The sequence below is a fragment of the Bos mutus genome, chromosome 8, assembly GCF_027580195.1.
Source record: "Bos mutus isolate GX-2022 chromosome 8, NWIPB_WYAK_1.1, whole genome shotgun sequence".
Lineage (NCBI taxonomy): Eukaryota > Metazoa > Chordata > Mammalia > Artiodactyla > Bovidae > Bos > Bos mutus.
The window spans coordinates 47,294,819-47,322,249 of NC_091624.1; the positions used below are offsets into that span (position 1 = coordinate 47,294,819).

Here is a 27,431-nt window from a genome sequence, read left to right on the forward strand (position 1 = left end):
GTGGGAAACAATTGAACAACTAACCCACATACTTGACATATAATATTTGTTTCAGATGTACAACATAATCTTTCTCTTGTGATGAGAACTTTTTAAGATATACTCTCTTAGCAACTTTCAAATACGCAATACAATGTTGTTGACTGTATTCACCGTGCTGTATATTACATCCCCGTGACTTACGTGTTCTTTAATTGGAAGTTTGTACCTCCTGACTCCCTTCATTTTATTCATTCAAGTTTTCAACCTGGGATACACTAATAGGCACAGGGGTCTCTGTTAATGCCTTAAAATTGCATGAGGAGAAAAGTGTATTTATGTGTATAGTCAGCATCTCAAATACAGCAACTCAAAGGTTAAAAACCATTTTGTGTGCTATATCCATCCATACAATAGGATATTATTTAGCCATAAAAAGAAATGAAGTATTGTTACATGCTACAACATGGATGCACTTGGAAATGGTATGCTAAGTGAAAGAAGCCAGACACAAAAACACCACATATTGTATGATTCCATCTATACGAAATGTCCAGAATAGGCAAACCTCTACAGACAGAAAGCAGCTTTGTGGCTGTCCGGGGCTAGAAGGGGAGGGGAAAGAGACTGCTTAATGGATAAGGGGTTTTCCCTTGAAGTGATGAAAATGTTCTGGAACTAGTGTTGATGGTTTTACAACATTACGATTATACTAAATGCCCCTGAATTGTACACTTTAAAATGGTTAAAATGGTAAATTTATGTTATACGTACTTCTTTTTAAAAGAAGAACCATGTTGTGAATAAGGGAAAGAAAGAGATGGTAAAGATGAGGCAAATCGTCTCATTTATCTAACAAGATGGATGGTGGCATCTAAGTCTGAAAAGCTGTCGGTTGCTATAAAACATTCTAATAATATATTGAATTGGAAGATTTATAACATTAGGAGTAACAACTTATATTTGAACCAGGTTTTGCAGTTTTGAACAAATTTCCAAGCATATTCAAACTCCTAGGGAGCAAAAAAACTAGTGAGGTAGGCAGGTTAGATAAAATTCTATGATTATCTCCATTTTATAAATGGCAATAATGAGGTCCAGAGAGGTTAAGTAATTTTCCCAAAGTCACATACATAGCTAGCAAAGAGTAGATGAGGATCTAAATCCAGCTCTGTTCATGATTTGGGAAATTTTGTTCCTCCAGCTCTTTTCAACATTTTAACATCTTTCCAGAAATCACCAGTGTTCCTGTGGTAAGATTTTCCATGTGTGTGTGCTAAGTGTATGCTCAGTCGTGTCCAACCCTTTGTGACCCCATGGACTGTAGCCGCCAGGTTCCTCTGTCCACGGGATTCTCCAGGCAGGAATGCTGGAGTGGGTTGCCATTTCCTCCTCCAGGGGATCTTCCCAACCCAGGGATCGAACCCACGTGTCTTCTGCACTGGCAGGTGGGGTCTTTACCACTAGTGCCACCTGAGAAGCCCAGATGGGGTCAAAAGCCATGTTTCTTCTCTGACATCTCGAATCATATCATGAAAGTGTGGTCACACTGGGTACTTCATTGTAAGCAGAAATTCTGACTAGAAATGGTACACAGCTATGATAAGTGAAAGTACTAGGAAAACAGTGTTACTGGTGTAAATGTTTGAGCAAGAATGTTGTAAAATGTGGGGGTCGATGGTAGGAAAAAGAGGTAATCAAAGCTAATAAATAAGCTAACAAATTCATCATCTTACCAATGAGAAAATTCAGGCACAATGAGGTTGGTAGCTTATCTAAGACACAGAGAGTTAGTGCTCAAGGTTAGACTTGAAGGCTCTGTGAACACACAAGGGTTCCTGGTGAACCAGCCTTCCAGCAGAGTAACTGGGAAGAGATTACTTTGTGTATTTACCATCCAAGAATAAGATGATATTTATTATAAACAGAAAGGAAGAATTGGAGATTCTGTGATAATAAATGACCTACTGCATAAATTTAGCCTCAAATGAATTTATTTTCCATCTTAGTTGTCCCCACTGGGTGAGTGCACTAACACGGTGGCTTTCCTATCTTATCCAGGAGTAGTCAACTATGCAGAATTCACCAGTGATGTTTCATGAGCACGGTTAGTGGCTGGGTGAATAATGCAGACCACAGTGTCACTTACATACACAGAGACACAGATGGTCAGAGCTGAAGGAGCCGTAGAGATCTTCCAGTCTGGGGTTTCCCAGCCACAGTCAGCTGACCTCCCTGAGCCAGCATCCAATGCCACCTTCCTTCTCAGAGAAAGAGTTTGTGTTTGGTCCCCTCCCGCTCCTCATCTTCTGCTCCCTCACTCTGAGAGAGGTTACAATGACTGGAGCATCAGCCACCTTGGGGAAGACATGGAGAAGAAAACTTGAAAGACAAGAAGGAACTTTGTAGAGAAAAGTAACTTTAGCAAAGCTCTTCAGTGTGTGATTTGAGCTGGAAGGAAGACCTTCAAAATCATGTAAACTAAACTTCACTCCTTCCATGAAGAGACAGATGTTCCATGAAGGGAACAAATGTGACTTGTCCAAAATCACAGAGTCAGGAAGCAACAGAGCCTAGTCTAGACAGATCCTTCAAATTCTAGTCCAGGGCCTTTTCATGACACTTCTCAGTCTCCATCATTCTTTTCAGGTGAAATAATCATGAGCAATAACACACCAGTTTCACACTGACACTGACCATACTATGCATTGTTTTTGCACTTCACAGGGTGTACTTTGACTCAGGACACATGAGTGAGGCCACGGGTTCTGTGTTATGCACCTGTAACTCTTTGTAACCAGTACTTCAGGCCTGTCTCATAGAAAATGCACATGATTTGTTTGATGGAATGGATGCTTTGGATGGGAGAGGTGAGATGGGTAGAGTTCTAATATGGTTATCAATGTCTCTCATGACACGTCACCCTTTCCTTAGGTGACAGCCTTCTCATCTTCTTCCATCTCCTCCACATTTTCCCCCTGTTGAAACTTTTTCAAGGGACCAAACTTTGTCTCTTGTTCTCTGTAGTGGGAAGGGAGTGCCCAAACTCTGGCAGCCAACAGCCTTGAATCTGGATGCTACTCTGATGCTAACTGTATGATGTGGATGAGTTACTTAACCTCGCTAAGATTTAACTCAGCCAGTTGTAAAAGAGTTGATAATACTGATTTCATTTGATTTTTCTGTGGAAGATGTAATATATGTAAAATTTCTAACATAATATGTGCTGTAAAATAGCTGCTTAACAGATGTTAAATTCCCCTTGCCTGGGAGATTCCTCCCATCTCAGTGTCCATGGTTCTTTATTTACCCTTCACTAGTTAATTATGCATTATTTTAAAGATTACCCATGACCTTAGAATACTTCTGTTTCCCTCTAGATCATAAACTCTCTTGAAGGTGCTCCTATATCAGAGGAATCTTTGCATTTGCCCCTTCAAGACTTCTCACGGCATCTGGATGATGCTCGGCACGAATGTGGCACACACAATTTATTTTGCAGAATTGAAGCAAACGTGTGTGGTGGTAATGGAGGAAGCACATACTGTATCAGGCCTTTTGGATAATTTGTCTGAAAAGTAACCGCTCCTATGCTGGTGTCATATGTTTCTTAACCATATATCTGTTTCTCCAGAAAGCGTAGGTGACAAGGTATTTGACAATGATGCCCCTCCATTAATAGGGAACATCTGAAGAGCTGACTCCTGCTCCATGAGTGGCTGAGCTGTGTTTCTGTGTTAGGTCTTCATGTCCCCAAGAAGAGGAAGTGGTATTTCAGGAATGGCAGATGACAAGGTGACGTCACCCATCTCCGTCAGTGCTCATTTCGTTTCTTCAATTTCAACAAACAAATGATAGAAAAGGTTGTTCCTTTATCACATGGGTGGCCTCTCTTTGTGTTTATTAAGGAAAATAGAGAAGGTTCTCTTCACCATGCCCTTCACTACAGAGCTTCCCATTTCAGCACCTACCTCTTTGTCTCAACTTTCTGGAAGAGGGAAAGGCCAGTAACTGAAACTTAAATGGTTAATTCACAAGTTGTATGTATCCAATATCATAATACAAAACAATTTTAAAATTGTTTAAAAAAATTAGAGCATTCATACCTATGCATTCCTAGGATAATAATCAAAATTAACAAATATCTGTAAATTATTATGCCCAGACAGCATTTATTGAGCTCTTCTTACAACCAAGTCATTGCGCTTTAGGTTCAATTACTCTGTCCACTCCTCAATCAGTGATTTCTATGCACTATTGTAGTTGATTTTCTGTTTTGTATATTTTAACTAATATATGTATTTTGCTTTTTAAGACATAATGCTATTGCAAACTTAATAGACTACAGTTAAGTGTAAATACCTTTATCTGCACCGGGACCATAACAATCTTATGATTCACTGTATTGCAATAATCACTGTATTGTGGTGCTCTAGAACCAAACCCGCAATATCGCTGAGGCATGCCCCTATATCAGACCAGATCAGTCGCTCAGTCATGTCCGACTCTTTGCGACCCCATGAATCGCAGCACTCCAGGCCTCCCTGTCCATCACCAACTCCCAGAGTTCACCCAGACTCACGTCCATCGAGTCAGTGATGCCATCCAGCCATCTCATCTTCTGTCGTCCCCTTCTCCTCCTGCCCCCAATCCCTCCCAGAATCAGAGTCTTTTCCAGTGAGTCAACTCTTTGCATGAGGTGGCCAAAGTACTGGAGTTTCAGCTTTAGCATCATTCCTTCCAAAGAAATCCCAGGGCTGATCTCCTTCAGAATGGACTGGTTGGATCTCCTTGCAGTCCAAGGGACTCTCAAGAGTCTTCTCCCACACCACAGTTCAAAAGCATCAATTCTTCGGCACTCAGCCTTCTTCACAGTCCAACTCTCACATCCATACATGACCACAGGAAAAACCATAGCCTTGACTAGATGAACCTTTGTTGGCAAAGTAATGTCTCTGCTTTTGAATATGCTATCTAGGTTGGTCATAACTTTCCTTCCAAGGAGTAAGCGTCTTTTAATTGCATGGCTGCAGTCACCATCTGCAGTGATTTTGGAGCCCAGAAAAATAAAGTCTGACACTGTTTCCACTGTTTCCCCATCTATTTCCCATGAAGTGATGGGACCAGATGCCATGATCTTTGTTTTCTGAATGTTGAGCTTTAAGCCAACTTTATCACTCTCCACTTTCACTTTCATCAAGAGGCTTTTGAGTTCCTCTTCACTTTCTGCCATAAGGGTGGTGTCATCTGCATATCTGAGGTTATTGATATTTCTCCCACCAATCTTGATTCCAGCTTGTGTTTCTTCCAGTCCAGCATTTCTCATGATGTACTCTGCATATAAGTTAAATAAACAGGGTGACAATATACAGCCTTGACGAACTCCTTTTCCTATTTGGAACCAGTCTGTTGTTCCATGTCCAGTTCTAACTGTTGCTTCCTGACCTGCATACACATTTCTCAAGAGGCAGGTCAGGTGGTCTGGTATTCCCATCTCTTTCAGAATTTTCCACAGTTTATTGTGATCCACACAGTCAAAGGCTTTGGCATAGTCAATAAAGCAGAATAACATAGAGTGGTGCAATATTACTGCTATTTACAAAGGGCTATAGCAGACCCCAAGAAGCAGAACTGAATTCTAAGTTGAAGTCTGGATAAGGGAGAGAACTCAACAGCTACCAGAGGTTGCTCTAGGTGTTTTCACATAGATGATCTCATATCATTTTATTTAATTATAAAATCCAGTGGGATATATGGGTAATACTATTCCCATTTTACCCACGTGGAAATCAGGTCCCACATGATAATAGCAAGTACCTATCTAGTATTTACCATGTATTGAATGCTATTCTAAAAGCTGTACAAGCATTAATTTACTTAATCTTCACAACAATTCAGTGGTACAGGAGCAAATCCCATTTCAGAGAGGAGGAACTGAGTTCTAGGTGTTTGAGTTATTTGCCCAAGGTCTTACCACCACTAAGTGGTAGAGCCAGGTGGAGGGGTTCCTGAGTCCTTGCTCTTAGCTCTCATGTTACTGCCCTGTAGAGGCTAAGTAATGTGGTCAAAGTTACCACCTGGAAAGAGGTAAAGGCAGGATTTACTCCATATCTGCCTCTGTAATAATAATAATGTCCTTTGAAAAAATTATTTTAAAAATTTCATCCCAGAAAAGAAGAGCAGAAATATAGGTTGGAGTAAAATGCCCTGAATGCCATAGTAAAGAGTTAGAACTCTGTTCCATGATAAAGGAAACCCTCTAAAGATTTTGAGCAGAACATTTAAAAATCAATATGATTAACTCTGCATTGAGGAGGGGGAAAGCTCCCTAGAATGTAAAGAATGAATGACAAGTGGATGAGGCAGGAAGTAACCAATCCAATTAGGTGGAGGCTGCAAAATTCCCAGTGATGAAGGTCTGAGAGAGGACAAGGTCACAGTTAACAGAGAATAAGGGTGGGGGGAAGATTCAAGAGATAGCATCTCAAGGACTTATCCAGTGTGAAGGGAGGACAAGTCAAAGAGGAACCTGAAGTTGGTAGCTCGAATAACTAAGAGAACAATGGTTCTCTTAAATGCCCTCGGTAACACATAGTTTTTCCTGTAGTCATATACGGATATAAGAGTTGGACAATAAAAAAGGCTGAGCACTGAAGAATTAATGCCTTTGATCTGTGGTGCTGGAGAAGACTCTTGAGAGTCCCTTGGACTGCAAGGAGATCAAACCAGTCGTAATGGAAATCAATCCTGAATATTCATTGGGAGGACTGATGCTGAAGCTGAAGCTCCAATACTTTGGTCACCTGATTCGAGGAGCTGACTCATTGGGAAAGACCCTGATGCTGTGAAAGACTGAAGACAGGAGGAGAAGGGGACAACAGAGGATGAAATGGTTGGATGGCATAACTGACTCAATAGACATGAGTTTGAGCAAACTCTGGGAGATGGTGAAGGACAGGGATGCCTGGAATGCTGCAGTCCATGGGGTTGCAAAGAGTCGGACATGACTGAGCCATTGAACAACAACAACATAGATGGATAAGAAAGTTTTCAACCTGTCGAGTTCCTGGGGCCTATAAAGCCCTCTATGAAGCTAACCAGGAGAGAGTCATTTCAGCAGGGAAGAATTATTTAGTCTCCTGTCTCTGACCCTCCTAAGTATCCTTCAGGACTGGAACCAACCTACTCTTTGTAAGCTGTTTTAGCCAATAACGCAGCAGTTGCAATCTCTTTTCTGCAGCAACACATGTGAGGGATGTCATTCATGGACACAGCATCCCTTTAACCACACCCACAACATCTTGGACTCCTAAAGTTAAAGGGAGACAAGTGGTACACATTGTGCATAATTCCCAGAGGCCCTGCCATCATTCCAGATGAGATTGGGTGTTTTCAGGGTCATATGGCCAAAGACCCAGCTATCATCCCAAATCACAAAGCTTTTTCCTTAAGGATTTCTAATGACTTAAGAAAATGATTATGATGTAATCGGGTTAAGTGAAACAAAAGCTCTGTAACAACCTAGAGGGATGGGATGGAGAGGGAGATGGGAGAGAGGTTCAGGATGGAAGGGACATATGTACACTTATGGCTGATTGGTGTTGATTTTTGACAGAAAACAACAAAATTCTGTACAGCAATTATCCTTCAATTAAAAATTAAATAAATTTTAAAAATTCTTAAAGCAGAGAGAACAAAAAATACATATAATGTATTAAAATATATGTATATAACATGCATAGAAAAAACACAGGAAGAAAACGCATCAAAATGTTAACAGAGGTCCTTTATTAAGCAAATATTTATTGAGCACCTATCATATGCCAGGAATTGTGCTATTCATCAGGCATGGTGGGGAAAATGACCTATTTGATCCCTTCATACAGTTTATAACCTGGGGACTAAGCTAAGCTAAGCTAAGAACTTAAAGACACTTAAGAAACAAGTGCACAGACTCTGAGAACAAAATTCTTCCAGACTTTTGGAGTTGACTGAGTCCTTGCTCTCAACCATCGTGTTACCGTCCTGTAAACGTAAAGTAAAATGTCCAAAATTACCAGCTAGAAAGGGGCTGAGCCAGGACTTGAACCATGTCTGTTCCACACCCTCACTAACACCAATTCTTTTAGTGGCCTAACATTATCAAGGGTTTCTAAAACATTCAAAGTTTCCATAGAAAGAACTCTCTTCTGTGCTCATATTTCATTGATTTACATAATATACAATCAAATTCTATAATTATAATAACAAGTATAACTGGCATTTCCCTATTTGTAAATACACACAAGTGATTCTTGGTGAGCGTGGGCCCATTTGGAGGGGGCACGAGTGCCTGAATGCAATAAAGATCCCCTGGCCAGCAGCATACAGCATGCTGTGGGCCTTGGTTGGCATAACTACCGAAGTAATCAAGGGACTACATCTATCCAATAAGTCGATTAAGTGGAAACTGATTAAGAGAACATATACTGTGTCATATATCTGGTCACACAGCTTGAGACTGCCATGACATCAGGCAGCCAGTTAAATCCTATCAACTTCCCTGTCAGCTGAAATCTTATTTTCATTATTATTATATCTGCCATTAAGTCACAATTTTGTGAATTGTGTCACTCCCCCCTCCCAAAATTTGCATGTTGAAGTACTAATTGCCAGTACCTCACAATATGATTTTTTTGACTTCTTAGAGCTTTTAAAGAAGCAATTAAGGTAAAATCAGGTTGTACGGGTGGACCCTGATCCCATGGTATCTTTATAAGAAGGGAAGATCAGAACACAGGCAACACATGCAGACCGAGGGGTGACCATGTGCGGACAAGGTGACTGTCAGTTAGCCAGCAGAGAGGCCTCAGAAAAAACCAACCCAGCTGGCACCTGCCTCTAAAACTGTGAGAAAATAAGTTTGTGTTGCTTAAGCCATCCGGCCTATGATATTTTGCTATGGCAGCCCTGGCAAACCAATAGAGTGCTTATCTCAACAGCTGGCACGTGGTGAGCACTCAGGTCGTGATGAAACAAATGAATGAATGAAGACTGTAGATGTCTCACATCCTGCATTTCTGTGTTTGACTATTTGAGGACTTTTTAAAAAAGAAGTTTATTTTATTATTCTTATTAATGTACTTATTTTACTTTACAATATTGTATTGGTTTTGCCAAACACTGACTTGAATCCGCCATGAGTGTACATGTGTTCCCCATCCTGAACCCCCCTCCCACGTCCCTCCCCATCCCATCCCTCTGGGTCATCCCAGTGCACCAGCTCCGAGCACCCTGTATCATGCATCAAACCTGGACTGGTGATTCGTTTCACATATAATATTTTATATGTTTCAATACCATTCTCCCATATCGTCCCACCCTTGCCCTCTCCCACAGAGTCCAAATGATTGTTCAATATATCTGTGTCTCTTTTGCTGTCTTGCATACAGGGTTATCGGTACCTTCTTTCTAAATTCCATATATATGCGTTAGTATACTGCATTGGTGTTTTTCTTTCTGGCTTACTTCACTCTGTATAATAGGCTCCAGTTTCAAATAAGTAGAGGTGTGCTTGAGTCATCTGCCAGCACTGAGATTTTCAGATAAGAGAGTGGGCCTTCTCTTTCATCCATTTCTAGTTCTTAATCCTAGGACTGGGAAAACGAGTTCCTATAAATTACAATTTAAGAGCATGTCAAATGATCAGAGCTGAAATCTCTGCATTATTAGAACAGAGTCAGTCCTCAACAGCTTCACAGAAGCATTTAGCTCCCTCGTGTTGGGCAATGATGTCTCTTGGGGCTTCACAGCGGCCCCGGTGCACACAGACAAGGCTGAGAGGTGAAAACTGCAAAGAAAATTGGTAGATGGCCAAGAAAATCGCCAAGGCCTTTGATACATGGTGTGTGAGGTCATGCAAACACTGAACTTTCTCCCTCTCTTCTCCCACAGAATGAGAATTAAGGTACTCCAAGAACCTGACATACCACCTGTGTATGTTCTTAGCAATATGACCTCAAAACTTAATGGCAAATTATCTGGATTGTTAGCATTAGCACAGAACAGAGAGCCCACCGAAAACTTCAAGGGTCCATGGCCCAGCCTTCTCTATTTTGAAAGGAAGGAAACTGAGGTTCAAAAAGGGGAAAGGTCTACCCCCACTCTTATCATCATTTCTTAAGCCTTTGGCATAGAAACTTAAGACATAGTTGAGTACTTCAGTCTTTCATATTACTTAAAAAAAATTTTCTTCCCCAGCATCCCTAGTGACTGGTCAGTAGACTTAGCTTAAATACTTGTAGGAATGGGGAACTCATGGTGCCTGGAGACAGTTAGACCATCTCTAAACAGAATTAGTTGCAGATAATTCCTTTTACTGAGCCCAAATTTACCTCCCTGCATCTTCCCCATTCTCAGTATGGCTTCTTGAGCATCATAGAATCCATCTAACTCCTCTTCCCCATGGTAGCCTTCAGATATCTAAAGACCAAGAAAACTTTTAACAGTATCTCCTAGGTCATGGTTTTGAGCTCTCTACTCATCCTTGTCACTATCGTCAATGGCCTTACATTCTCATAAGGCAGACAGACAGAAATATAACACACCCATTCAACAAATTAATTCGGCAACTGTTGTATAAGTTGTTGAAGATGTACACTGGAGATGCTGTGACAAAGAGAGCATGCGTGGTTCTTGCCTTTGTGGAACTCATAATCAAATAGTCCCTGTTGCTCTTCAACTGATTTTGAAAATAGACATCTTCACAAACTGTATTGGTGAGGGAGTAAAACGGTCAATCATCTTGCTAAACATCTTGTTATGGACTGAATGTTTATGTTTCCTCAAAATTCATATATTGAAACTCTAGCCCCCAGTGTGATGGTATTCGGAGATGAGACCTTTGGGAGGTAATTAGGTCAAGAGAGTGGAGACCTCATGATGGGGTTGGTACTAGTATAAGAAGAGACACAAGAGGGCTTGCATCCTTTCTTGCTTTTCAACATGTGTGGATACAATAGAAAGACAGCCAGAAAGCAGACCCTCATGAAGAACCAAATCAGCCAGGACCTTGATCTTGGACTTCTCAGCCTTAAGAACTGTGAGAAATACATTTCTGTTGTTTAAACTATGCAGTGCATGCTATTTTTTTTCCCTAGCAACCTGAACTAATATTCATGAAAACACACCACACCTTGGCAATTCTCTTGAACTGTTTATTGAGACTGGATGGGAACTGAGTACTGAAGGAATGGAAGCCTGGGTGACTGAGTGGTTGACAAAGGGACATTCCCATATACAGACATGCAGGTTTACTACAAAGATATATGAGAATGTCCCTTTGTCTACCACTCAGAAAAGCATTTATCAAGAAAGTAGGACTGGAGTTAAGTCTTAATGTATGGGCAGGAAGGGTGGGCCTTCTGGACAGGAGTGAAGGCACAGAGGGATACAAAAAAAGAACTCAACAGTCACTGGATAGGGATAAACAGAGGAGAACCAATTAAATAACCACAAATTGTGAATGTTACAAAACAAAGCCAAACAATTCAGATCACACCTAACAAACAAAATTATAATAGAAATACCATGTTTGCTCCCCAAACACATGCACATTCTAACACATTCTTGGAAAGAGTGCTGTAACATTGATTTATATCTGACAGTCCAAGTAAAAAAATGAAAGAGCTGCCAAATCTGCCTATATAAATCCCAGTGATTTCACATGTTTTTATCCTATGAACTGAAGGCAGAAAAAGAGATTTAAGCCCTTGAGACAGCAGACAATAAAACAGTACCCTAGTGAAACTTCTCAGAGGAGCCACTAGAATCATATTTATCATGTCCAAGACTGACATTAATTCTAATGTGCAGACATTCTTCATCATTCAGATGCACAATATTAAATAACTCTAACAGGTGAATTTATCGAGTTATGCAGAGCTGCACTGAGCTATACAGAGGGAGTGTATAACTACAGTATTACACAGTATCAAACACTCCATAGGAGCCATGACAAGCTTCTTCTGTCGACAGCCAGATGACTGGCAAGACCCTCTTCCAAAATCATCCTGGATGAAAGTGCTTCTCTTGTGCCTTGTCATAGAAAACCTTTCAGCTGTAAAAGCTTTGAGCAACTGATCAGAACCAAAACTGTTACCCATGTAAGAGCAGTCTAGGCCATGCTTGTAGGTAATCCTGACTGGTCCATGAAAAGGAGGAATGATCCTCTGTCTTGGTGAGGTTATAAATCCAAAATCTCTTAAGTATCAGATGAAAAGGTCATTGGTGCTGCTTCCTTGCTGCTATAAAGAACACCCTGCCTTCTAGACCCCACTAAAGAGCCTCAATTATTAGCTCTGCAAGCTACTGTTCTCATCAAAAGCCTAGCAGAAAGGTAAGAGCATGGATCTCTGGGGCAGCACCAGAAATATGCCTTTCTGATAAGCCATCCCTAAATAGTTCTCTAACTTGGTTGATTACCAGAAGCATCTGGGAGCAATTTCAAAGTGCAGATTCTCAAAACATACCCCAGACCCCACACCACCCCCCACCCCCCCAAATGGAATCTCCAACAGTTTGTAAACTGCAACTGAAATCATGGATCATTCTGCTATTCAGTATTGTTTATATAACGATGAAAGAGAGATTCCAGTTGGTGTAGGTGTCACTTCTCTCTAATTGTTTGTTTCCTTTTACAAGAAAAGGAGAGTTTGGTAACCCACTGAGTTTCCACTCTTGCCTTGGACACCAGGAAACTGGAAACTGATAGTAACTCTTCCTGGTTTAGATTTCTAGGTACAATCGTTTCCCTTTCTATTATTAGGTTCTTGAAGTATTCTTTTCAAATGTAACTTTGAATTAAGTCACATAGAAACAGTCAAAGCATAAATTACAAATTAGTGAGATATAAAAATTCTAATTCAAATTTACCTTAAATTTCAGAAAGTCACCCTCTCTATTCTCTATTCACCTTCTCCATAAATGTGGGTAGATCTTACATTTTAAAACATAAAAAATAAAAAAGTTGATGGGGCCCCCATCAACTTACTCATTGGACAAATGACAGAGGATAAAGGGCCCAGAAGGACGGCTAAACTCGACAGAGTGGAGGAGCCAGGGCCATGTTCAGTTGCTTTATGAGCTCATTGTTCCCTTTCACCCCGATTATCTGCTAAAGAGAACAAGCTGTGATGTAGTGACAATAGGTATGAATCTACAGTCAGAGGACTTAGGTTGGACTCTCAGCTCTTTAGGGCATTTCACAAGTCATTACCTCTGTGGGTCTAGTTTCCTCATTTATGAAATGGGGGTAACCATCTTGACTTTGCCTGTCTCCTGGGGTTATCGTGAAAGTTCTCTGTAAAATGAAATGTTTTATAAAATGTAAGTTATTTAACAACTAATGGTAATAGCTCAAAAATACTAAATAAAATATACTCAAATGTGATAACTGACTCATCAAACAGAGGTTTCCCACTTCTAGGAAGCAATGGTTGGTTATAAAAAGAAATCTAGAGTATTCTAATGTGCTCCCCAAACAGATGAAAACTTGCAAGAGAACAGTGTACAGCATGAGGTTCCAGTGAGGAGGATGGCCTTTGACTGTCAGGGGTTCAGGTTTCCATTGACAGATAATGCTTACAACTGATCAGATAAAGCCTGGAGTACTTTTTCAATCCCTGACAGCTCACTGTAGGAGGCCCTCACCACCTATATCATGTCTGAAGGAAACCAACCAAAGTATAAGAGGCCTAGAAATAATGTCCCATTAAAAATAGCTAAAGGAACTTGGTAAACATAGACTGGAGCAGGTTCACAGGAGAGGCCCTGGTCGTCAGATGTGTATGGTGACAGAAGTGTCACGTAAAAGAGAAGTTCATTTCTTTCAGTGTGGATTCCCCAATGTGTGAAAGCTGCTTTAGACAAGATGTCAATTAGGGGAAGATTAATTTCAGAGCAGAGTACATTAGCAAGTGAAATGCTGAGCTTCTGCAATATCAATTGCCAGATATTTCAAAAGCAATTCTTGCCCTTAGTGAGAAGCAGCAATAGATAGATATTCTTTTAAATGTTCTGACCATAAGATGCTACAAGCCAGTCCCTTCATCACTGGCAGACACAGTTTCTCATTCTTAGAGACAAGACTAAAATTCTTCTGCTAAAGAACCTAAACTTGACTTGGGAGTTACCACTGAGAAAGCCTTGACTTTGGGACTTCAAGCCCATCCCATGCCCAAATTGGTGCTCTTCACGTCTCTGTACTTACTACTTCACTGTGATTGCCACACTTCTCAGATCAAAGCTTCGTGCATCACCATCCCCCAGAGCAGCCTCTCCTGGAACCAAGCCAGAAATCCACTGCTGCCATTTGTGTTTTCATTTAGTAAACAAAGATCAGAAATGGCTGCTGCTTTAATAGACTGAAATAGATTATTTGGTCTGCAAATAAATATCTTGGGGGAATTAGAGAAGATTTGGAGAACAACAGTCAATCTCAATATAATTAAAAATAAGCTCTCACCTGCTACTAATTTCCTTCTTGTTTCTTTGCTAACACAAATCTTTGTTTGAGCAAAGAGGTAAAAGGCACAGTTAGAAGCTGTTTACATAGTGCACATGAGAGTGCTAATTGTAGGGAGCCTGCATGTTAATGAGAAAGAGGTTATTTATCAGTGTGAAATTCTGAGTGCAATAATTTGCAGGTGATATTTCAGGAAACATTCATTTTCTAATGATTTCTTTTCACCTCCAACAGTGGTCCCAAATCAAAGTGCAGTATGCTGTAATGAAATAAGAATTGGTCTGAAAGCCAAGAGATCTTGTTGTGGTCTCTCTTGAATGAGGTACCTTTCCCTCTCTGAGTTTCAGGCTCAATCTCTGTGAAAATTAGACATGTCTAAGTTTCCTTCCAGCTTTGATCATCATGGTATAAGAAGTCTGAGGAGTATACCTACTTCTACTGAGAAATCAGTTTCTCTTTCTTGGGATAACCTTTGTTGTTCTGAAACCAACTTAACAAAAAAACATTCTTGGAAAAGGCCTGGCTTCCTAGCTCCCAGGTTTTCCCCTACTCTGGCTGCTATGGTTCTGCCCAGCTATTTTTGAGGAACTCACTGCAGATCCCTGAAACAAAGCCTTTTGGCAGGACCGCAATATCATGTGCCTCCCAGCTGCCCCCAGACCCACCCAGCAGCTCTGAAGATGCTCCAGGCCCCCAACACCCTGTGATTCATTTATTTGGCACTGTTTTTCGAATATCCACTGTATGTTCAAGGCATCATGCTGAACATTAGGAACCCAGCGACTGTCTAAAGGGGAAGTCAGATGTCAAACAAATAAGTATCCAAATAACAAAAAGTGCCAAGTGACAAAAATAGGGCAGGTCATGACAGGGGGTGGTGGGGGGGCTCGCTTATCCTGGAGGGTCAAGAAAGGCCATCCTGAGTGACATTTTCATTAAGAGCTAAAGTAGAAGAAAGCTGGCCATGGGGGAAGGAGAGTACAAGCTGAGGAAACAATACATAAGGTGCTGGGGTAAGGAGGTCAGCACATCCAAGGACTAGAAAGGTCAATGTGTCAGAAGACTCTGAATAAGCAGAGAATAGACAGAGACTGGAGATGTAGGTAGGGCCTTATTAGGATTTTTGGACTCTGACTCAAGACAATTGGAAGCCATCAATAGACTTTAAATTGACAAGAGATGTGATCAGACAGAAGGGTTCTATCAATTGTTGAGTCTACATTCAGGTTTCTGAGGGGCTTAGAAGAACCCCTGTAGCTCTCTTCCATTCCCTCCCAGAGCCAGGTATGTGTACCATGCCCCAAGGGAAAAGGGTATCCCAAGTTACCAAAGAAACCAAATATTTCAAGTGTCCAAGTAAAATGAACCCACAAATAATGCTTTGGTAACCATCCTCACTATGGACAGAGATTCCAACATGGACCTTAGGGAACCCTTCACCCTCCCTCCTTCCTGCTCTCTGCCCTCAGGTGTATCAGACAAATGGGATAGGGAAATGGGAAGGACCCTACTCCAAGGGAAATAGTAGGACAGGAAGTGATAAGCAGGGAACCCCCAAGATAATAGCACAAAATGAAGTGAAGACACAGGAAAGGGTGTAAAGAAAAGACACCTGCAGGCTCTGGCCACAAACAAATGGAGTTTCAGCTCCTGCTCCCAGAAGCCTCTGCATGAACTCTTGTCAAGCACTGGTGGGCACAAATGCTTGTTAAGTGAGAGGCAGTAGTAGAGGTGGGTCATGGGATGCCAGCTCCCTGAGCGCACTGGGGATGCTAGAGGCTGAGGCTGAGGGCGACAGGTTAACAGCCTTCACAGTGTTTCTTAAAGCATTATCCACAGACCATGTTTCTGAGTAAAAAGGGTGTGGGGACAGATATAGATCTTCCAGCCCTAGAATCAGTCCTTATAAGTAGTACAAAATTAGAGGGCAGGACCCAGGCCCTAAGTCAGACTAATGGTTTCAAATCCTGATTCCATACACTTACTAGTGATGTGAACTCAGGCAAATTGCCTCATCTGTTTTAGTCTGAGTTTCCTGGCATGTAAATTGAACGTCGTAATAGTACCTACTTCATATGGTTGTTGTGAAGAGGAAATGAGATAACTCATGCAAAGTATTTAGAATGGGACCTTCCTGTGACACAATAAGACACTGAAAATTGTTAACTATTAGTATAACTAGGTCAGGATCACTAACAGTGGGCCGGGGGAACCTGCATCTTAAGCTTTCCCCAGGCGATTCTTGGGACCACTCATTAATGCTCTATCTTCAGTTAGTGGAGGCATCTATATGCCAGCCTCTGAGCTAAACCTTTTATATGTCTTATCTCATTTAGTCCCATGAGGTGGCACTAATAATCCTCCACCTTTCAGATGAGGAAACAGAGGCCTAGAGTGGTTAACTACCTTGCCCAAAGCCAGATCTTGAAGTTCTAGATGCCCTTTAGGGACAGTATATTCTACCAGGTTGGAGACAGAGAAGTCAGTCAGAGGGGACCAGAGCAGGCTGCCACTGCTGAGCTCGGAGTAGCTGTGAGCAGACTCCGTAGCCTCTGTCCAGTCCAATGGGTGGGGAAGAGGGGAGAGTGGATTTAAGAAAGGGCTGAGGCTCACAGGTAGACCTGGCAATGCTGCTTCAGCCCTAGTCATTACAGGAGCCAAGGAAAAGGGCTCAGCCTGAGCGTTGGCTGTCAGCTCAGCCCTGCCCATCATCCACTGTCAGTCTCTCTCCTTGCTCCATAATGCTGCCATTACATCACAACACCTTTCCAGCAATTTGAATGCCTTTCTCAAGGCACAGAGTGTGTCAACCCTCATTAAGCCTGACAACCTTATTGAAGATTGGCAGTGTCCTCAAAGCCAAGTGTGGTGCCTGGAATATGGGAAGCAGGAACAATAGAATGAAACATAAAGGGGCAGTGAAAATCCCCAAATCAAAAGATTTTGTCCTTCCAGTGGTCAAAAAGATTGGCAGTCAGGAGTCCAGCATTTCAGTCCCATCTCTGCCATTTTCTTGCCATGCATCCCAAGCACACTGTTTAACATCTCAATATCTGCTTCATTTTCTATAAAATGACCAGTATAATCATTCAAGTGAGAAAATGTATTTGAAAGATACTTGTACAAAATAAACTGATGTACCAAGATGACATTTACCCCCATGTATGGAGACCTGCGTTGCCCTACTATGATAGTAGAGCACAATGTGTTATATCCTTTAGAGCTGCTGCCTTCCTGGCAGGACTGGCCCTCCTTTCTTGGCGTCCCAGGCACTCTCCATGAATGCATGAGTAAACAAATGATCCCTACCTAAAGAAGACCTTTTCATTAAAAAAATTCTAGAGGTAAAAATTTCAAAACAATATCAAGTTTCTCTAGAAACACATGTCAGGCACAGGAGCACTAGTCATGGTAGATATCTAGCTGGGAACCCGGCCACTGACAAGGCTGTCATATGTTTCTCATGAATCCCTACAAAACTCCTATGGGGCAGGCATGACCTTGCTCTGACACACTCTTCTCTGCTCCTACCTGCCTCCCTGTGTCACCCACCCCACTCCAAGCCCTTTTGCTTCCTCAGTTCATCCTTCAGATATGATCTGAGCTCAAAGGTCATTTCTTCTAGAAAGTCTTATTGATGAAGGATCTAAAGGAGCAGGATGCCCAGGTTCCTCCTACGACAGCTGAGCTGCCTATCAACTCACTGCAAAGGTACTGGTCTCCAGTGGAGAAAGAGAGAGACTGAAATGCAATGCTTAAACACCCAGGGCCATGTTTACCAGAGGAGGGAAGGTGAGACTGCTGCTGGACTCACTAGAATTAATTACTAGCAAGCCATCAGGTTAGCAGGAATAACAACAAAGAAAGGACAGCCACCAGTCAGGGTTAAAACCAGCCCTTCTGTAAGAATAGGAACTGAACCAACAGGGCTGTTTTCTGTGGCAACACATGGGGAAATTTTTGGTGGGGGAAGGGCATGGAAATCAGCTAGCTCGCTGTGTCGCCAGAAGAAAAGGTTTCTGTTGTGGTCCTGTTTCCCTTTCTACTGGAGGCGAAGGATGATGCATACCACAGATGGTCTCCCCTCACCATGTCCAGGAGCTACAGTGAAGGGTCTCAAAGAAATACCCTTCTCTATAGTTGGCTTCTAAGGGAAATTATAATCAAGGACATAGCTGAGTATGAAACAAATAAGAAAATTATTCCCAAAAAGCAGGGACTCAAAGCCAATGTTGGTAGCCTAAAAAGTGATGAAGAAAGAAACGAAACTTCCACCAATTCTTACCATGATGGGAAAGTCCCAGTTTTATTGTTTTTTTTTTTTTAAAAAAAAGGTAACATTTATATTCCTCATAACAAATTCAGTGAGTTTCAGGTACCAGGAAGCGAGAAAAATCTTATTACCATCCCCTCTAACACATACACACACACACACACACACACACACACACACACACACCTCCCAGGAAAACAAGAAGTGCCTCCTATACCATAACTAATACAGCAAACTCTTAGACCCTACCTCCAAAAATACAAACCCCATCAAGACTTAAACACTCAGTCTTAGCATCTTATGGTGGAAAGGGCTCTGAGGCCAGCCAGGTTTGGATTAGAATCACTTTCAAGTCATGCAATAAAAAAGCAAATTACCTAACCTTTCTGAGCCTCAGTTACTTCATCTGTGAAGTGGGAAAAAAAGTCATCTTTCACACAGGGTTGTTATGGGCCTCAAAAGATATGACTACTGTAAAGTACTTGGCGTAATGCCTCTCAAATAGTTGTGCCTCAAAGATGTTCGGAGTCCTTCCTCTATTCCTATAGATTTACTTGAGAAAAAGAAGTCAAAAGAAATCTGGAGAACATCCCCATTAGGTAAAGGAAACTAAAAAATGTAGGAAGTCATTTCTTCTTCTAATTGAAGGTTATGAGTATTGAGTACCTTATTTGATCCATGAAAAGCATGTTAGGGTCACTCCCGGGTCCCTCTACAGCACCTTCATATCATCCCAATCACAGAACTTAGGCCACTAGTTGATATATTATGATCACCTACTTACTTGTCTCTATCACCTACTAGATTATAAAGTTTAGCATCTTCTTCATGGATGTTTATCCAGTCCTTTGTGCCAGGTCTGAACATTTTCAAAATTACTGATATCAACATTTTTAAATTAATAAATATTTATTATTATTTAAGAGAACTATGTAGTGTAAGTATCTTACAGTTAAAATCTGGATCAAAACCTGAATCAATAATAAGACTGGAAAATGGAAGGCAGGAATAAAAGGTGAATTAAGGAGTGAAGCTCCTTGACTCCAGGAGGAAAAGTCAAAAGATATTGTTTACCTTCTTCTCTAAAACTTAGACAAAACAAGCTAGAAAACACTCTTTAATTACAAAAGTAGCATTCAGTTTAAAATAAATAAATATTTCCCTAACAATGGAGAAGCTAAGAGGAAAGAAATAATATATTATAAATAGAAAATGATGCCCTAAAAGGTAAGTAGAAAAAAGAAAGTTAATGAAACAATATGATAAAATATATACATATCTGTTTTAGCAAGAACATGTAAATGAATGATAATGCCCTATTCAAAGATCCTCAGATTGGGTCAAGCAAAACCTAACTACTTGTTGTTTACCAAATACATCTTAATACAAATCAGCATAAAAGTATAAGGAAAAGGTAAAGGAATATTATGTAAATGCTTAAAAATTATAAATTAAAATATAATTGTCTTGAATATTTATAGGCGGAATAACACTGTATTAGCAAATGTAAAGCAAAAATTGTTAGAATACAATGAGAAAAATGACAGAAATGTTATATTCAGAAATGCTAACACACCTGTCTTTGACAGATAAAATAAATGAAAATACAGGATATAAAGGTGCTGATCAATCTATTTATTAAAGTTGATTTAATATACAGTTTTATAAAAGTGAACAATATTGCACAAACAGAAAATATACTTTCTTTTCCAAGACCTATGATCTATTTACAACAATTTATCTAATATTAGGATATAGAGAAAATTTCAAAGTTCTAGAACCAAAGTTTCATAAGCTGTATCTCTGAATATAATTTAACAAAATTATAAATTAATAACAAACATTTCAAGAAAGTACCAGTCCCTTAGAAATTAAAAAATTACCATACTAAACAACTGTTAAAGAGGAAATATAAATCACAAATGTAGATAATTTTTAGTGAAGATGAGAAAACTATATATAAAAATTTATATGAAATGTCCAAATAGTTCTCAGTGAAAAGAATCCACAGTCTTAAATATTTCAATATGTAACAAGATGGGGAAAAATGAACTAATCTGTGAATTAAACTCTAGAAAAAATAGTATAATAGTATAAAAATAGTATAATTTTATATTTTAAAAATAAAAGGAATGAATGAAAATACAAAGGAGTCTAACAAAGGTCAAATAATAAAAAGACTGAATACTCAGTACTCAGAAGTGGTAAATAAACCCAAGAGCTGGTCTTTGAACTCAGCAGTAATGTAAACAAGCTTCAAACATGTAAATTAGAAAGAAAGGGAGGATTCTGGGGAGATGAAGTTGACAGCCTCAAGATCTGTCAGAAACTAGAGAGACTAGACAGCAAACTAAAATCCACAGACAATGTTTATAACAAAACTAGGTGGCAGGTGATGTCATCATATAAAGTTAAAATTTGACCTGTTTTTTTCACGGTGGTAGGTTGAATAATGGACCCCAAAGATATCTATGTCCCAACCCCTGGAACCTGTTAATGTTATCTTATACTGAAAAAGGGACTTTGCAGATGTGGTTAAGGATACTAAAATAGGGAGATTATCCTGGTTTCTCTAAATGGGCTCTACGTACAATCACAAATGTCCTTTTAAGAGGAAAGTAGAGGGAAGACAGAGAAAATGAAGTCAACGTGACAAGTGAAGCAAGCTGCTATGAGCCAACTGGCTGCCGCCGCCGCGGCCGCTGCTGCTAAGTCGCTTCAGTCGTGTCCAACTCTGTGCGACCCCATAGACAGCAGCCCACTAGGCTCCTCTGTCCCTGGGATTCTCCAGGCAAGAACACTGGAGTGGGTTGCCATTTCCTTCTCCAATACATGAAAGTGAAAAGTGAAAGTGAAGTCGCTCAGTCCTGCCCGACTCTTAGCGACCCCATGGACTGGAGCCTACCAGGCTCCTCCGTTCATGGGATTTTCCAGGCAAGAGTACTGGAGTAGGGTGCCATTGGCCGCTAGCAAGTAGGAAAAGGCAAGGAAATGGGTTTCTCCCCAGAGCCTTGATTTCAGCCCAGTGTAGCTGATTTTCAGATGTGCGACCTCTAGAATTGTAACAAAATAAATGTGTGTTGAGTTGTTACAGCAGCAGTAGGAAGCCAATAAATACACTAATGAAATCATCTTTGCTAATAAAGCAAGTCAGGAGCAATACAGGTGTACCTCAGAGATAATGCAGGCTTGGGTCCAGACCACCACGATAAAGTGAATGTAGCAGTAAATCAGGAGAAGGCAGTGGCATCCACTCCAGTACTCTTGCCTGGGAAACCCCACGGTCGGAGGAGCCTGGTGGGCTACAGTCCATGGGGTCGTGAGGAGTCGAACATGACTGAGCGACTTCATTTTCACTTTTCACTTTCATGCACTGGAGAAGGACATGGCAACCCACTCCAGTATTCTTACCTGGAGAATCCCGGGACGGAGGAGCCTGGTGGGCTGCCGTCTATGGGGTCGCACAGAGTCGGACATGACTGATGTGACTTAGCAGCAGCAGCAGTAAATCAAGTTCCACAAAATTTTTGGTGCATATAAAAGTTATGTTCACACTATACTGTAGTTTCTTAAGTATTCAATAGCATTATGTCTGAAGAAACAAGTACATACCTAATTTTAAAATACTTCATTGCTAAAAAATGCTAACCACCATCTGAGCCCTCAGTGAATCATAGTAGTAACACCAAAGATAACTGATCACAGTTACATTTATTATTATGATGCCATAATAAATATAATAATAATGAAAAAGTTGGAAAGACCATGCTCCCTCAAATTTCATATATTGAAACCTAATACCCAGTGTGTTGGTATTAGGAGATAGGGCCTTTGAGAGGTAATTAGGTCTATGAGGGCAGAGCTCTCATGAATGGGATTAGTGCCTTCATAAAAGAGACCCCAGAGAGCTGCCTTGTGCCTTCTGCCATGTGAAGTTATTGTGAAAATTACATGTCTACGAACCAGGAAGTGAATTCTCACCAGACACTGAATCTGCTGGCACTTTGATCTTGGACTTCCCAACCTCCAGAACTGTGAAAAATAAAGTCATACTGTTTATAAGCTACCCAGTTTGTGGTGTTTTGTTATAGTAGCCTGAATCAGTTATGACCAATTAATATAACTGAAATATCATTTCAACCTTAAAATCAACATAAAACATTAAAAAACTGTCAGTGAAATATTTGCATTCTTTTTTCTAAGTTTTTGAAATCCAGTGCGCATTTTTCACTAACAGCACATCTCAGCTGGGACTGACCACATCTTAAGTCCTCAACTGCCACCTGTGACTAGAGGTTATACCATACTGGACAGCACAGTTCTGACATGTAGCTTACTTGTATACCCTAGAAAGCTCTAGAAGTCAAATGGATCAAGATTTTATTTTTAAAATATGAACAGGCTTCTTTAAAGCATATTGAAAGTCTGGGTTCAAGAGAAAATGCGAGCCCTCTCACCATGGCAAAAACCATCTCCCTTTTCTGGTGGGCTTTCAGGCCATGAAAACCATCCCCCATTACTGGTGGGCTTTCAGGCCATGCCACCAGATTGTGTGAGTTCAGGAGATGGGGCTAATGTGTAGAGCTATGCAATTGTGGCAGTCCTGACTTCAGAGATGACAAGACAGGCTGCCCAGAACAAAAAGCAACACCTAATTAGGGTGCAAAACCTCCACACTACTCACTTTGCTAGGGTAAGAGATTGCAAGAGGAGGCCATCACAAAGCAACTCTAACCCAACTCTTATGTATTAAGCCATTGTCAGCTAATAGCATTTGCTGAAATTTCCTCATCAGATCACACATTCAGTTTTGTAGAACAGAATATCATTGCATGACAATGTAGACTTTATAAGTATTTTTCTATCATTATCTTACTGCTGCTGCTGCTAAGTTGCTTCAGTTGTGTCCGACTCTGTGCAACCCCATAGACGGCAGCCCACTAGGCTCCTCTGTCCCTGGGATTCTCCAGGCAAGAACACTGGAGTGGGCTGGCATTTCCTTTCCAATGCATGAAGTGAAAAGTGGAAGTGAAGTCGCTCAGTTGTGCCTGACTCTTAGAGACGCCGTGGACTGCAGCCTACCAGGCTCCTCCGCCCACGGGATTTTCCAGGCAAGAATACTGGAGTGGGGTACCATTGCCTTCTCCACATTACCTTACTATATTTATCTAATATAATTACAGATCATTGTACTAGAGGAAAGGAACAAGAAATATATAAGCTTTGATAGGAGCACCAGATCATTTTATACTGCCTAATGTGGGCTTCCCAGGTGGTGTAGTGGTAAAGAACATGCTTGCCAATGCAGGAGACATAAGAGACGCAGTTTTGATCTCTGGGTCTGGAAGAGCCCCTGGAGGAGGGCATAGCAACCCACTCCAGTATTCTCACCTGGGAAAGTCCCATGGACAGATGAGCCTGATGGGCTACAGTCCATAGGGCTGCAGAGTTGGACACGACTAAGCGACTTAGCATACACGTACAAAGTGATCTCAGGCTTCCCTGGTGGCTCAGACAGTAAAGAATCTGCCTGCAATGTTGGAGACCAGGTTCAGTCTCTAGGTTGGAAAGATCTATTGGAGAAGGGAATGGCAACTCAGTACAGTATTCTTCCCTGGAGAATTCCATGGACAGAGGATCGTGGCGGACTACAATCCATGGGGTCACAAAGAGTGGTACATGACTAAGAGACTAACACTTTCATTTTCAATTCTAATTAAATGACAGAACTATAAACCATCATTAATATAAACCTTTTTCTCATATATTGAGTTTTCCACAGTATAAGGATGAAAATATTTCTTAGCTCATTAGCACATGTTAACATGAGATAGTCTTTAATAGTTTATTTTTTCCTACCAGTGTTCAAATAACAGCCTATTGGTAGCAAATGTAAGGCTAAAAATAGGTGAAATTTCATTTAAAATAGTGTTAAAGTTAAATTTCTCCTTCACAGAAAGTAGGTATTATTCATAGTCATTTTTACTCTTATTAAGACTGTAGATCTAAAGTATTTACTCTTTTTTTTTAAATTTTATTTTATTTTTAAACTTTACATAATTGTATTAGTTTTGCCAAATATCAAAATGAATACTCTTGTGGAGCAGATAAAAGTGGAAATCTTTGCCTGCATGCTGTATTAGTGAGCTAAAAACACCTGTTTTCTCTCTGTCACCATTTCTCCATCTCCTATTATTGGAATGCTTAGACTTTATGACAAGGGTGTTATTTCACTCTGAAGTTTTACAAAAAGGGAAGAAGAATAGTTCAAAACTATGATGAAAACATCCAAGGTCATTATGCTCCTCATTTATTTGCACTGAATTTATTTCCTTTTTGTATTTTGCTGTGCACACAAAAATTTCAATGTAGAAGAAATTCAAAAGCTTCTCTCTCCCTCCAATAAAATCTTTAAAAGTCATATATTTTTCCCAGAGACTTGAATTAAGTAAAACAGAATCAAATGTCCAAAATTCAGTCTAAAACTGTCAATAATGTAAGTCCTTTTTTTAAAAAAAAAATCCTTTATGGAAAATGTAGCATCTGCATTTTAGGAAGTCTAGTCAGTTCAGGACAGTCACCATCTCTTGAAATAGTTATCACCATTTTCAAAGATCATCTCACTAATATCTGCACCTTTTCTCTGGGGCTCATGCAGTATACCTGGCTGCATTTGCACTACACACAAATAATTCTTAACAGATGCCTTTGAAAGGTCCTGTTGACTAAGGTCTCAGCAAGGAAGTCCTGAGGGATCGCCTAATGAGACTAGCCCATGAGAACAGATAAACATGGGGAGTTCAGGACTAACAGTCTGCAGGAAAACCATCCCAGAAAGGCGAATGCTTATTGTTAAGTGGAAAGCAAAGCAGACTGGCCAAGTACCCCCAGAGTTAAATTTGAGTGGGTTGCCAAAATGGTACAAATAAAAATACAGAGAAATGAGCAGGTATGGAAACAGAACAAAATGAGATAAGATCAAGAATCAAGTGAGTTAATAACAGCCAGTATGGGAACTAATCTGGTGAGCATTGTGTCTTTCAGGTAAGACTTTATCACTGGGTTGGGTAAGAGCCTGTTTTTAGAGCAGCATTTTCCAAACTTCAATGTGTATGGATTTCCCTGGGAAATTTGTTAAAATGATCTGAGGATAGGTGGAGATTCTGTATTTCCAGCAAACTCCCTGGTTATGTTGATGCTACTGGGCTAAGGGCCACATTTTGAGTAGCACTCATCAAGGACAGAATTTTGTCATAATTCAATAATGACTGTGGTAGTAACATTTTTCATCTTCGTTCTACATAATCCTATTTTTTAGAAGCCATTTCTTCTAAAAAAAAAGTTTTAATCAATGCTCTTTAGTATTCATACTTGGGTAAGGAACAGGGCAAGACTGGACTTGGACAAGGGCCAGTATCTGAGAGAAAAGAAATACTCTAGGTCCTCAAGGAAATCATGATCTATAGAGAGAAGGACCTATTTGAACTCCTTCTTATTTAGAGGGTGACCTAGGGTGCAGGTACTGACATAAAAATAGCCAAAGATAAAGCCTACATGAATTTTGAAAATGATGGATAGTCAACTCTTTAAAGTGGCTTGACTCTGAGTTTCTGCTTAATAGCAACTGTAAAAAGTAAAACAAGAACAAAAAAAATTCCAAGAGCTAGCCTCACAACAAACCTGTGTAGTAGGTATTGCTGACAACTCCATGTTACAGATGAGGGACAGGGCTTCAGAGAGATTAAGTGATGTGCCACAGGTCATTCTCCTAGTAAGAAAAAAATAAGAAATAAACTAGGATCACAAACCAAGCCTGGTTAGAATACTTTATAATAAAAAGGTTTTTAAAAATTAAAAGACTAGTTATAAAACCAAAAATGCAATTTAAAATGATCATTGCCATATCTTCCCAAGCTACTTCTTAAGGTGTTTATGAAGCTCCAATGAAATAATTCGAGATTTTAAAGGGCTTGGAAAATATGTGTAGCGAAACAAGAAAGAAAAACAGAAAGAAAGAAGTTGGCAAACAAAGGTACTTTGTAAACTATAGAGGATGAGTTTAGTTGTTGATGTGATTTATCATTATTAGGTCTCAAGATTGTGGAGCCAAGTCAAGGCTGCAAACATAAATCAATTCTTCTTCCAGTTTTAGGAGATAAAAGAACCTCTTTGAACTCTAAACTTCAACGTCTCTTGGCCTTGGTATCACCCTGTGGTAATTTATATAAATGAAGCCTAATTGTGAGGAAGATTATTTCTCTCCCCAAGGAAATACTGATGGAATTCCCTCCCCCTGACATTCTCTCTCTTTCTCTCTCTCACACACACAGCCCATTAGATATTACTTAACTTCTTATGAAAGCAACAAAAACTAAGATCCAGAGAATAGTGGTAAGACCAAAGTCAATAGAAGACTACAGAAGAATCAACATTTAAATCAACTATTTGACTACATATCACCTCTTCTTTTGGAGAAGGCAATGGCAGCCCACTCCAGTACTCTTGCCTGGAAAATCCCATGGACGGAGGAGCCTGGTGGGCTGCAGTCCATGGGGTCGCTAAGAGTCGGACACGACTGAGCGACTTCACTCTGATTTTTCACTTTCATGCATTAGAGGAGGAAATGGCAACCCACTCCAGTGTTCTTGCCTGGAGAATCCCAGGGATGGGGGGGCC

The 27,431-nt window shown here is 40.4% G+C and overlaps 1 long non-coding RNA gene across 2 annotated transcripts in view; it reads right to left on the reverse strand.

Annotated features, from left to right (window-relative positions):
* The window catches only part of LOC138988884 (uncharacterized), a 486,353-nt gene that overhangs the window by 261,348 nt on the left and 197,574 nt on the right, over positions 1–27,431 (reverse strand). For both annotated transcript variants that reach the window (XR_011465111.1, XR_011465110.1), the window contains one exon: positions 26,436–26,523. This is a non-coding gene — a long non-coding RNA (uncharacterized lncRNA). The remainder of the gene's footprint in view (positions 1–26,435; positions 26,524–27,431) is intronic.